At 36.7% G+C, this 9,673-nt stretch overlaps 1 long non-coding RNA gene across 2 annotated transcripts; it reads right to left on the bottom strand.

The window, feature by feature from the left end:
• Positions 1-909: 909 nt before the first annotated feature.
• On the bottom strand, positions 910-9,304 carry LOC126821705 (uncharacterized). Of its 2 annotated transcripts, XR_007680450.2 has the most exons (4): positions 4,022-9,304; positions 3,737-3,829; positions 2,706-2,792; positions 910-1,080 (listed from the first exon to the last, which is right to left on the bottom strand). It is a non-coding gene; the product is annotated as an uncharacterized LOC126821705 (long non-coding RNA). The 2 variants fall into 2 exon arrangements; XR_007680447.2 differs by lacking the exon at positions 3,737-3,829.
• Positions 9,305-9,673: the final 369 nt, after the last annotated feature.

Below are 9,673 nucleotides of genomic sequence, written 5' to 3' on the forward strand. Positions count from 1 at the left end.
CAGGGAAAATGTTGCACTTTGAATTTAGAAAGCTTGTGGTTTAGCTTCCTTATTCAACCGGCTATGCTACAGAAGGCGGAAAGGTTAACCCAGAAAGCAGAAATTAAATGAAATGAAATGGGGTTTAACGTCCTACTGTTCTGCTCCGAACTGAGCTAATGAAGACGAGCATTACGCAATACAGTGTCCCATGAGGGAAATTTTGCCCGCACAGCGGCACTATGGCCTACTCTATATCCAATTCCAACTGTCTTTTACGTTCACGCCAATGTGTACACGGGACCTCGGTTTTTGGTCCCATCCGAACGACTAGACGGCTGTCCTTGTCAGGCCCTCCTTCCTTCATCACTGACAAGGGAGAAGCACGCCGAAAAATCTGGATGAACTTTCTCGGCCAATGCAGGGATCGAACACATCGACCTCCAGGTTAGCGAACCAGGGTCTTACCCACTTAGCCACCCCAGAAAAAAGAAGAGCATATTCCCGATTAAGAGCCAGGACTGTATAACCTTCGCCTAATAACTCTCACTCCAGAATCATCACTATGTGTGTCAATCTGCTTAAAATACAGATCAGCTATATTTCGGGGGGGGGGGTTAACTTTTGACTGTCTCCATTACATTGGAAGGCCACGTCAGGGGAATACGAGTGGCTTTTGGCCTACGACGTCAGTAATTCGATTAACCAATCAGCGTCTCTTTTCTAAGCGGTTATTTGGAAATACATCTTTTGTTGCGCTCCGAATTTCTACCCACAGGTAGATATTGACCATCAATTTAAAGAAATAAAGAAAACCCAGACTAATCGGCTTTATATAATATAGATATTTTAAATGTCGACTTACATATAGACATTATTAGCGTTATAGCTAACATTTTTTAAGTCTAATGATTTATAAATCGACTCTTGTTATGAAATATTAGAATAATAAAATACCTAAAAATACATGTAGAGATATAAAACCCATGAATATAAAAAGAATACTGAAGATGGGTTATGTGTGTTGGGGATGAACTGGAAACAAGAGACAAACATTCTTCGTTGTCTGGATAATCACCACACAGTAGCAACTGCACTCTTCTGCAAAGGAAAAAAAATAATTATATTAACTGAGACTTAGATTTTGTCTGTACCCAACCTGGTTGCAAGAGATCTAGAATATATGCCCGTGTATTCTGTCGCCACGCGTTTATCTCACGCCAACGTAAGGAAGTACTGTTCGAATTTTAACAAAATATGTCATTATCTCCTTTAGATATTGGAGTCTAAATTTGGCAAAAAGAGTTGATAATGTGCCTTTCATCAACATGGTAGCCACGGTGGCTCAATGAATAAGTTGGCTCGTTAACCTGAAAGTCTCGTGTTCGATCCATTGATTGTCCGGCGTAGACCCCCCCCCCCCCCTCTTGGTGGTGCAGGATGGAGAGTTTGGTCCTGGGACCACTCTTGTCCACAGCATACACCTCTCCTTTAGGAGACATCATAAGAAAACACAAAATTGACCACCAACTTTACGCCGACGATGAGACCGAAAACATAACAAAGTTGGAGACCTGCACTGCGGATGTAAGATCCTGGATGAAACTTAATCTTTTAAAATTGAACGATGATAAAACTGAAGTGATACAACTTTTTAAACTTAAATGTAATACAAATCTTAAGTTAATACATAATTCTGTGAAAATTGGAGATGCCAATATCCCTTTGTCATCGTCTGCACGAAATTTTGGTGTAAATTTCGACTGCACGGGACATGAAATCCCATATCTCATCTATTTGTAAATCATGCAATTTTCACCTGTATAACATTGGTAGAATCCGTCCTTTTATCAATTTTGAAACCTGTAAACTACTTGTCAACTCCTTTATTACATTCAGACTCGATTATTCTAACTCACTGCTTGTTGGACCTCCCGCAAAAAGCTTATACCCTGCCCGTATCGTTTCACTAACACTTTATCGTTCACCCATCACCCCTGTCCTTAAACAACTTCACTGGCTCCCCGTTTCTTTTCGCATCGATTTCAAAATTTTGTGTCTTACATATCTGTCAATCAACTGTCCTTCGTTCTTCGAATCTTTACCTCCTTCAGATGCCAAAGAGTAAAGAACTCCTCGCTCAACGCTCCTTTTCGGTAGCAGCACCGAAACTTTGGAACGACATATCCTTTAAAACAAGGACCAGTTCAAGTTTCGACGTTTTTAAAAAGAACCTAAAACAGAATTGTTCCGAAAAGCCTTCAAAAATTATCTCTTTTACCAATTTTTTTGATGTTTTATATTTTATCTGTACACTGCTATTTATTACCAAAGAGTTTAATTTTACTTTTTTATGATTTTCTATCTATATTTTATCTGTATCTGTACCCTGCTATTTTTTTTTTAAAAATCCTATTATCTTGTTTTACCAAATAGTTTAATTGTATTTTGTTATCTACATGTATATTCTTTTATATTGTGTACTCATAATCATATATCATTTGTGCAAGTGACACAAGCTGGATTGTAAATTATTATTTAAGAGTGTGAACACTGCTAGACAAACTAAAATCCCAAACGCATGATTCATACACTGCTCTTGGTCAGAAGCCAAGAAAACAACAAGCAACATTCGAACGCTGTTCTTGTTCAGAAGCGCGAATCGAACCGAACATTTCTCCTCTCCCTTTCTCCCACTTTCAGAAGAGAAATTGGTTACAAATTACCTAGGGGAATCATAACATAATGTGGGAATCCCTCTTTCCTGCAACCTGTTCTTTAACTCTGTAATTGACTGGCCTGGGCATTTAGAACTGAAATTACAATAATTTGAAACTTAATACATCAAGAGTATGACGAATACATCATAAAGTACATTCTGCTAGTTGTGTGAGTGATTATAATATACACAAAAGTATAACATAAACTTTTAGTTACATGAACTCCTCAAATAAGTGGTAAAATCTTTAATGACAATAATCAACGCGAACAATACGCCAGGGGAAAACTTATCTGTTAATTTGAATAAACAGGTGGTGATGTTTAACCTCTCATCACTAGCCTGTTTCAATGAGTGGGGAAGGATAGGGAGGGGGGGGGGGTAGATAAACGTGGTTTCTAACCACACTTCTTCGAATTCCAACTGTTAAGTTTATTTTACATACCACCAAACAAGAGTTGAAAAACTAGGCGAGGGTCAAATGTCCTAACCGGTCGGTAAAATCGGCCGATCATAGTTGAAATACATGTACATAGAATACAGTATACAGTACTATTTCATTACCTACCGAACTGATTGTCTAGGGGCGATAATGAACTAAGAGTATCTGGAGGCAGACCACCATTAATTTCCCCATTGACTTCAATGTTAATTCTGGCCTCTTTGCCCACCTCCAACTTTTCCCCAAATTTTCGTTGGGCTGAATGCTTTTCACTACAGACAGAGGAACAAATGGTCATGTCTTTGCACTAAAATTTGTATGAGGTTGACCACCAAAATTTTGAGATACACAAACTTGAAGAAGCATACTAAAAACATGTAACTAGTTGCCGTACATATCGCCGTAGCTAACCTGATAACCCTCTTATCCTTCCGCCTCAAAATCATGAATATTTACCAAAACCTGGCAGAAAATGTTCATTCAAACCCTCTTCGTCCATTCTAGACCAAAAAATCAACACAAATGGGCATGCAGAAGGGGAGAAAAGAGAGAGAGAGAGAATTGCTATAAATAGACGAACTACAATTCGTGGGTACCGAGATGATGAAATTTAATGGTGGTCTGCCTCCATCTCGGCCGATGTCACAGTAGTAGAGTTTATATTAGGCAATTCCCAGCTGGCGAAAACTCTGAAATATATACATATAATGATAGACCAATGAAGTACATAAATTACTTTTCTGTGTCATATAATAATATTAACATACGAAATGCCAGATTATTATTTAATCGCGTCTCCATCATTTTATAGAACGAAATGGAACGTGGGGCTAGGTCGGCGCTCGAAGAATTTGATTTTAATACCACAGATATATACTTACAAATCATTCACAAAAGGTGTCTCCAGTGAAGAGTTGAGCATGGTGTGTATATTGTCAACAGCATTAGCAGCGTACTGAAACATATAATCAATTACATAATTACCATTAATATATCATATGCAATATGAATACAAACGCCTTTAACAGAGTGTTTGCTATAAAGTGTGTCGGACAGCGGCGGTTCGGTCAACTTTTCATTTAATTCTGTGGTTATTTTACGTGCACGCTAACTTATTACTATTCGTTCTTTGTCTGACATGTTTCACTCTGATATGTTTATTATCATTGAACTTATACTTAGCAATTTGATTCTCAATAAAACTCCTGAACCTACATATTTATAAACACCTGTTCAGTGTCCGGTATTAATTAATATATTATATAATAATTGTAATTTGTTCTTAATAAATACGCATTTAGAATAATTTGGACTTCTTTCATTTAGGCTACCTTCTGGATAATACCTAACCCTGACTCTTGAAGGGGATCCTTTGCTTTTTCCTTTCTTTAAACGATGAGGGTTACTTCCCCCATAGTTTTACCCAAAGCCCTATATAAGGGAAATTACGACAACTCATTTCCAGGCGCCATTTTGGGTCCCAATTATGACGCCATAAAATCTATGACGTCATGGCTTCATACAGGTTTACATACCAAAATTTTTTTTTCTTGCGCAGTATTAGGCGCTGAGGGAAAACGTTTTACCCTAAAAAAAATGCAAAAGAAACCAATGCAGTTTGGTTCAGTGATAAATATATCAAACAAAATCATACTCAAAATCGGGGAATTTTCTGAGAGCGATATCTCGTAATCAGTGTGTTTCACTATTTACTCGTTGGATTATAAATGATTTCTTTTTAAATTCCTCAAACACAGAATGGTTATGCAAGCGAAATGTGCCGAAAAATCGAATTTGACAAACATCAATTTAAAAAAAAAGGTATTTTTTATATGGTGCCGGGCGTTTCTTTCATGATGGCCGCCAAATTTGGTAATATTATTATTATTATTATTATCATTATTATTATTACAGCATATTTATAGCGCGCCCTTTCATAAAACATGTTCAGGGGCACTTTACAAAGTGACAATGTAATCATAAATAAACAACACGATTATGGACTTCTTAACAATTGTATACAGAGTCAGTTAAAAGCCTCATTAAATAAATGTGTTTTAAGTTGTTTTTTTAAAAGGATATAGAGATGTACAGCATCTTAAATTAAATGGCTGATTAATCCATAAAACAGGTGCTTGATAACTAAAGGGATGCTGACCATAAGAGACTAGTTGAACAGTTTTGGGCTTTAAAAGTAGTTTATCTGATGTACGTAATGTTCGGCCATTATATCGTGGTTATGTACGCGAAATGTGCGGAAATCGAATTTGAGTAACATCAATTAAAGAAATGTATTTTTCATGTGGTGCCGGGCATTTCTTTTAAAATGGCTGCCGAATTTGGTAATATAAGGCCATTTAACAAAAAAACCCATAAATTTGGTATAATAAAAGGGCATGTCTTAAGATACGTAAGATATGACTTTTGCTATGTCTTTTATATGGTTTTCGATGTCTCTGAATTTGAAGATAAATTTTGAAAATACAAAATAGCAGCAACACAAATTGGCGGATATTAAATTAATCGTCATTTTTCCTGTTGGATATTAGATAGTGTCTCTAAAGCATGATGTGCACTGTAGTTCGGTGTACCCTGTAGTTCAAATATAGTCTCCAAACCGTGTTTACACTGTAGTTTGGGTGTAGTTCGGCAAATGAAGATGAATTTTACGATATATCCATCCTGAAATAACAAAAAATGAATATATTCTAAACGCGCATTAAATATCTGGATGCGATAGACTTCGTGATAAAAAATTCAAGGTACATTATATTATTGGCAATAATAAGATCCAATTTTAGTTTTTAGTTACATACTGTTAGCCACCAATAGATGTTGTAATGACAATAAATCACAAAATGTATTCACCTCGACGTAAGACTTAAATATACAGTTGGATTAACTTGAATAGAGATTTTAATTGTCTATGCTGCATATACGCATATATCACATTACAGCCGAATCACATTATATATCTTTTTAGTTGATGTTCATATCGTCGGTGTATTCCCGCGAAGGTGCAGTTACAGAGCGTGACCAAAATTAATCCTTCCCGCGAAGGCGCAGATATCGACGGGTCGGCTTTCGTTTGAAGAGAGACATGTTGTTATTAGGACCCAATTAACGGTGTTAAAGATTTTATGAATTTATGTTCACTCTGAATTTTATTCACCAATTGACAATTAATGATGAATATCATCAAATCACCCAAGTAGTTTTATTATGTCTTGCTGCATAAGCCCTCGATTTCTCTTATTTGAGTAGACGTGGAACGTTTTGATCACTGTGGTCGCCACATTCGTATTTGTTATCAAATTTATTTACCAATTCTATTTTAAATGCAGGTTGATGATGCATACCTTCACATTGTAGCAGAAATGCCAGCCAATCCAAAACTAACAGAATTGGCCGATTATGTTACAAATAAATGGTTCGAGGGAGAATTTTCAACTCACCAGTGGAACCACTACGAGACAGAGGAGCACAGAACCAACAACACTCTGGAAGGATGGCATTCAAGGGTCAAGAAGCTAGTTGGAAAAGTCCACCCTAATGTTTTTGAATTGATCACATTTTTGCTACAAGAACAAAACATTAATGAGATAAGAATCGTCCAATATGCTGGGGGACAGAAACCACCAAAGAAAAGATATAAATATGCTCAAATTCAAAGCCAGCTCGAGGAATTGAAACGAAGACACCAGCAAGATATTAGTCGAGTATTTAGACAGGGTGTCGTATTTGGCGAAATTGAACTAATTTTTGTTATATTATAGTTGTTTTATTGCCGAAGTTAAATTAATATTTGTTATAGTATAGTTATGTTTTTTATTTATTTGACGAAATTAAATTAATTTTTGTTATATTATAGTATAGTTATGTTTTTTTATATATTTGACGAAATTAAATTAATTTTTGTTATATTATAGTATAGTTATGTTTTTTATTTCTTATCTGATGCAAAAATGTTGGTTAATTATTTACAGTGGGGATTATGAAAGTGCAAATTCTTCTCATAACAATCTATAACACCATTGTTACGTTTTTAATCCATTTTAATCCTTAGGGCTGGATTCCCGCGAAGTCGTCGAAAACGACCCTTTTTAATCCGTTACGGTCAATAACTGCGCCTTCGCGGGAATAAACCATATCGTCTTACGTATTTGTCAACATCAAGGTGAACTTGCTCTATTGCTCGATTAGCCTATTCAGACTTTTTAATAATAATAATAATATAATTAATTTATAAAGTGCCTGCATTTTTAATAATAATAATAATAATATAATTAATTTATAAAGTGCCTGCATTCCAGTAAAAGGGGGATCACGTGGCTAAGTGGGTAAGACGCTAGCTCGCTAGCCTGGAGGTCGGGTGTTCGATCCCTGCATTGGCCGAGAAAGTTCATCCAGATTTTCCGGCGTGGTTCTCCCTTGTCAGTGATGCAGGACGGAGGGGCTGACAAGGAAAGCTGTCTAGTCGTTCGGATGGGACGAAAAACCGAGGTCCCGTGTACACATTGGCGTGCTCGTAAAAGATCCCTTGGCAGTTGGAATTCGATATAAGAGTAGGCCGTAGTGCCGCTGTCCGGGCAAAATTTCCCTCATAGCACACTGTATGGCGTATGCCCGTCTTCATTAGCCCAGGTTAGGAGCAGAACAGTAGGACGTTAAACTCCATTTCATTTCATTTCATTCCAGTAAAAATTACTGCTCCGCGGAGCTATTACATTTTGTAAAAATGTTAGATGCAGAATAAATAAAAATGAATAATATATATAATCACGGAAAATTTAAGAAATATGAAGTTATTCAAATGACAGCGCAAGCTAAAAAGTTCGACTATTAAAAGACATAAAACTTTGTTAACAAGGGCAAATTTTAAAAGTCATCACAGACACTCCATAAAACTTTGCTTAAAAGTTAATTTTTAAAAGTCATCACAATCACTACATGAAACTTTGCTTAAAAAGTTCTGTTTTTAACAATTTTCTAAAAGTTACCAGGGATTGCGAGTTTTTTATGTGTTCGGGTAGAGAATTCCACAACATTGGTGCAGCGTAAGCAAAAGATCTCTGACCGTAGGACGATTTGGTTTTCGGTTGTACCAGTGATTCTGGGATCTTAAAGTTCTAGTTGGAGTGTATCGACGATAGTGTATTGAAGATAGTGTGGAGAGTCTTCAGAATGGAGAGTCAGGTACGTTAAGGAGAGGATTTTAAAGTTGATACGCGATTCAATAGGTAACCAATGTAGATTCTTTAATACTGGAGTAAAATGATCACGTTGTTTGGTTCTTGTTACAATACGGGCTGCCTTATTTTGGATCTTCTGTAGCTGATTTATTTGCTATGAGGGGAGATTAAACAGAATGGAATTGCAGTAATCAAGACGAGATGTTACAAGTGAATTGACTAACAATTTTGCTGTTTTTAGATCAATAAAGTTTCTAATACGCCGATGTTAAAAAGATGGTAATTAGTTGATTTACATATCATTGAAACATGGTGTTTAAAATCAAAGTTACAATCTAACTGCACACCAAGATCACGAACATCATTTCTCCCCTATAGAGCAATATCACCGATATTGATTGGAGGTTCGTTTATTTGCGATCTCCTAAACTTACTTCCGATCGTTAATACCGATCGCCAAGTCTCCAAGAGGTGAAGTATAGGCTGTGAAAAGGAGAGGACCGAGTACAAAACCTTGTGGAACACCGTAACATAAATTCGCAGGATTTGATTTTTGATTATTGATTTTTACGGATTGTGTTCTTCGACTGAGGTAAGATTTGAACCATTCTAATGCCAAACCCATGATAACACGCACAATAGTCTTAAGCAACCGTCACCATCCTCGGCTTTGCTAAATTGTGTTTAAAACACACTTTTATTTTCCTCTAGTCGTGTGGAGGGGGGGGGGGGCTTGGGGGCCCCGTAAGCGGAATAGTAGGACCTCTCTTCATCTGATACCGACACTGTTTCCAACCGATCGCCGCACGAGGCTTATAATGTCCCTATAGTGGGAAAGTGTAATATTATGAGAACCCTAAAAGCGGAAAAGCAAATAAAGAATAGCGATATTGCAAGTTTATACAGCATTTACAAATAATGGTTATTTCGAATGTTAATCCGAGAGACGTTCCTTTTGTATAGTGATGACATTCACAGCGCCCCCCCCCCCCCCCAAAAGAAATTTCCAAAAGACAAGTAGGGAAACACCCCTCTGGTCTAAACTTAGTCTGTTCCCGAGCTCCGATGCAATCTGAATAACAGAACTAATAATGAATGGATATGAAATTGATTATCCGGAGAACAAAAATTCCGCACTTACATTTATTCTGTGGGCAAGTCTATTTCTAAGTGCCATATTTCTAAGTCAAATATTTAAGTCAATAATTACAAAAACGTGAAGTTCAAGATTGGAGAGTTGCAGCAGTCATGCCTAGACGATTAGTGGCCAAAAGAAGGAATGTGTAGCAGGGATAGTGTTGCACTTCGGAATTAGTAAACATGTGGTTTGGCTTTCTTATT

This window comes from Patella vulgata, chromosome 1 (genome assembly GCF_932274485.2).
Source record: "Patella vulgata chromosome 1, xgPatVulg1.2, whole genome shotgun sequence".
NCBI classification, from domain to species: domain Eukaryota; kingdom Metazoa; phylum Mollusca; class Gastropoda; family Patellidae; genus Patella; species Patella vulgata.